Source organism: Dipodomys merriami, unplaced genomic scaffold (assembly GCF_024711535.1).
Source record: "Dipodomys merriami isolate MVZ:Mamm:240054 unplaced genomic scaffold, mDipMer1.0.p SCAF_26, whole genome shotgun sequence".
NCBI classification, from domain to species: domain Eukaryota; kingdom Metazoa; phylum Chordata; class Mammalia; order Rodentia; family Heteromyidae; genus Dipodomys; species Dipodomys merriami.
The window spans coordinates 11172849-11177053 of record NW_027204048.1 but is presented as its reverse complement, the minus strand read 5'-3'; the positions used below and the strand labels follow the sequence as shown (position 1 = coordinate 11177053).

At 41.7% G+C, this 4205-nt stretch overlaps 1 pseudogene; it reads right to left on the bottom strand.

The window, feature by feature from the left end:
• Positions 1-3186: 3186 nt before the first annotated feature.
• LOC138836835 (presenilin-associated rhomboid-like protein, mitochondrial pseudogene) lies at positions 3187-3715 on the bottom strand (annotated as a pseudogene).
• Between the last annotated feature and the right edge of the window lie 490 nt (positions 3716-4205).

Below are 4205 nucleotides of genomic sequence, written 5' to 3'. Positions count from 1 at the left end.
GTGTCCCTTAAAACTTCATTTTTAACACCCAAACCATCCCCAGATGTTAGGGTAGAATGGCCCCTGCTGAGTTTGTTTCCCAACACTGCACATATTCCTTCATAAATATTCATGATTCTCTACTCTGAGTACCCACAGAGGGGCAGGATCATTTCTTTGAACTCCTCTGGTTGGGACTAGCATCTTTCACCTAGCCCCTAGATCCTGAGTTATAGTGACTTCTCCCATGGTCTCCGTTTTCTCTGTTTCTGCTGATAGCTGTGAAGGCAGAAGAAAAACGTGAAGTGTAAAAGAAATGTTGAATCCCAGGAGTTGTCCAAGGTGCATATAAAACCGAGTTTTAAAAGAGAGTAGTATCTGATTCAGACTTTATACCCAGGCCAGCGGGAAGTCACTGTTTTCTTAGCTTGCCAGATTTCCTAGGCAAAGGCCATACTTTCAGGAGAGGGCTGCAGGTTTGGGATGAAGTTAGAAGTGCACACGACAGGGAATGAAATGAAGGTGACCTGCTTCCACAGACAGCACAGACTCACATTTATGCTTGAATTTTCCTAGATTCCCCCAAAGTTCTAGGAGTGAATCTGCTTTATTTTGTAGCAAAGGAAACAATTTGGGGGATTGAGAGGGGATGTAAGAATTATGAATTTCCCCGTACGTTCAGTTTACTTTCTCCATTTATGGTGGCGTTCTTAAATCAGATATATTATTCACATATGCCATATTCATGGCATACCTTTACTTCAAATGATATGAACTCGACTTCCTCCAGACTCAAAGTGGGGAAAAACAGGACAGTACAAGATGAACAGCTGATCTGTGACATTACACCATGTTTTAATGCCAGTTGGGCTGGATACATTCAGACTCACTATTTTAATTTCTTGATTTTTTTTCACTTCATTTTTTCATTTGTGGGATAGAGGGAAGTAGTAGTCACAACCATTCCTTGCAAAGCGTCGGGGAGGTGTATAGCTGGAACCCAGAGCACAGATTGCAATGAGGGTGGCTTTTGTCCCCTGCCCCTTAATGACTCTCTGCATGTGTTGGAGGAAGAAATGAATAGTACAAGCTGAGTTGTACCCACACAGCAGTAGGCCCAGTGGTCATATCCTATTGTCCTATGGCTCTGTCCCATGGCACAAATGGTCAGGCTTTGGCCTCGAATATTTTGGAAATGCCACCCAATTCAACAAAAGTTTCTACCATAATACCAGTGACTTGTGAGAAGGGCAAACTAAATTGTCTGTCCTTCCAGGTTGAATAATGACACAGAAGACTGGGTAGTAACTTCAACTCATCTTTTCTGCGAATATTCTTGTTTTTCTCCTCACTTGGAAACCCATTAAGTTGGCTGGTAACCAGCAACTGCTCAACTCTACCAAAATTATTTTAAGGGGAGATGCTGGAAAACAGAACACAGAACATTATCATGGACAAGGTATGCCTTTTTAGTTCCTGGACAGGGATCTCATCACCTGACATATATTGATATCCTGATTACAAGACAGAAGAATTGACTAGAACAGAGTTCATGATCTGAAAACCTGGCACTGGTACACTGGAGTCTAATGTACACCCAGGACTGCAGTTACATGCTGGGGTTTCACTCCTATCTGAGCTGTGCCTAGTACTGTGTCATGGGACAAATCACTTAACCTTTTTGAACCCAGATTTCTAAGTCAGCCCTAAATTTTTTTTCTTTTTCGTCATAAAGAATGAGTTATATAATTAAGATAAAATTGGTATAATAAAATTGGCATTGGTATCCTATACTCAATTTTTGTTACCTTAACATTGTAACATATGTAACATGGAATATGTAATATGTAACATGGAACCAGGTAATTTGAGAAGATGGGCGGGATTGAGAGAGATGGGGAAAATGACGGAAGGAGTAACATCGATCAAGATGCATTGTACCTGTAAATTAACATGCTGAATGGAAACCCCTCTGTATAACTACTTAGTGATACCTATCTAGATATCTTTCTCTGTGTGTGTATATATAAATATATTATATACATATATTATTATATTTTAATATATTATAATAATATTTTAATATATTATAATAATATTTTATTGTATTATATACTATATATATTATATATTATATATATATATATGATGAAGAAGTATCTGAGAGCTAATATTAGATTCCCACCTCCTGCATTCATAACCATGAGTGTCTAGTTGACTGGGGTGAGAGAAATGTGGGGGAGGAGTGAAGCAAAGATGTCGAGTGCCCACTAGAATATAGAGTAGGTCCTTGAGAAACCAAGTTAATATTAGTAGCCATATTTCCAAGGAAAATAATTAGTGGGTTGCTGGGTGAAGAGGTGGTTGTCTCTATGTGCATTTGGAAGGTAATCATTCAGTGTATTCCAAGGAGCATGCATAGAAAGTCCACTTGTTTTCAAACGAGAGATATAAACCTCCGTTTCACCACTTTTTCATGATTTTCTATGAAGACATACCTTGGAGGATAGTTTAGAAGGTTGGGGGGTAGGGGTTGCTGAATGCTGGTGGCTCATGCCTGTGATCCTAGCTATTTAGGAGGCTGAGATCTGAGGGTCACAGTTCAAAGCCAGCCCAGGCAGCAAAGTAAGTGAGACTCTTTTTGTTAATTCTCTTTTGTGTGTGTGTATCCAGTCCTACAGCTTGAACTCAGGGCATGGGTTCTGTCCTTGACATTTTGTGTTCAAGGCTAATGTCCTACCACTTCAGGCATAGCTCCACTTCTAGCTTTTGGCTGGTTAATTGGAAATTAGAACCTCATAGACTTTCCTGCTGGGGATGATATTATAGAACTGCAATCCTCATATCTCAGCCTCTTGAGTAGCTAGGATAATAGGCATGAGCCACTGGCACCTGACCATGAGACTCTTATCCACAATAAACTACTAGAAAGGTAGAAGTGGCGCTAGGCTCAAGTGGTAGAGTGCTACACTTTAGCAAAAGAGCTCAAGGAAAGCACCCAGATTCTGAGTTCGAGCTTTGGGACTGGTACACATACACACACACACACACACACACACACACACACACACACACACACACACACACACACACAGAGCTGGATGCTGGGTGTCTTCTAGGCAGGGGCATGGCCTTAGCCTCTCAGGATGGGACACTCATGGTTCCCAGAAGACAGACATCATTGCACCATTGTTGGCAGTCACGGCTTTACTTAGAGCTACCTCCTTTCTTGATGCTATTGGTCCTAATTTTATACCAGATTTTTCACTAGAGGCTCCTTGTTGATGACTGTAGGTAATATACAGTATTACGAGGAGATCTTCCCCAAGATAAGCTGCATAATCCAAAAAGTCCCATCCCTGGATCATTCCTGCTGTATCCATGGTGATTAATGGCTTTCAGTGTGTTCTGTGTTGTGGAGGAAGATGATGGCGAGCCTTCCATTGAGGAGCCGAGTGCTGACCATTGAAAGTCACACCTGATGCACCATGTGAAAGGCTATGTCTTCCTCTGGCAACTTTACACACATAACTGACACAATTGGAAATAATACCTGCAGACAGGTCCACTGCCATGAACAGCTCCAGACCGGAATGTTCATGAGGCTGGAAGGAAAGCTCCACAAAATGTGCATATTTGCTTCCATGCAAAATAAAGAGAAAGGACAGAATGTCGACGTCAACCTGGGAGAGCAAAGGCCCTCTGAAGCTGTGTTTAATGTGAGGTATCTGATCATTGTCTATGGTAAAGTACTCTCCATAAATAGAATACAAAGACATCTGCAGCTATGATTGTTGACACACAGTTACTGGCTACCACTTGCAAATCTCCTTTCTGAGGTTTCCTTCTTTGTGTGGCCTTCTTTTAGGCCATCAAAAGAACTCCAGACTCTGGATTTCAGTGACTTACATGATCAAACAGCAGCTGAACCAAATGATGCACAGCCTGTTAATCCCACAATGAAGAAAAGTTTCATGAGGGTCCTGATGGGGATAGGAAAGGAGTTAAACCTGCATCCAAGCAGCAGTGGATGCGGTCAGGGCAGCAGAGCGTTCCTTATAGACACAGCTACCCACTGGGATCACCATGCCCTGTTCCCAATCTCTTTCTCGCTCTTATTTAAGTGACATGGCTGGTACTGTGTATACAGAGACTGATGTCACTCGGAGTTCCAGTTCTTATGTATGATGTCATCCAGCAGGCAGAGCTGTCTGCCAATAATAGAG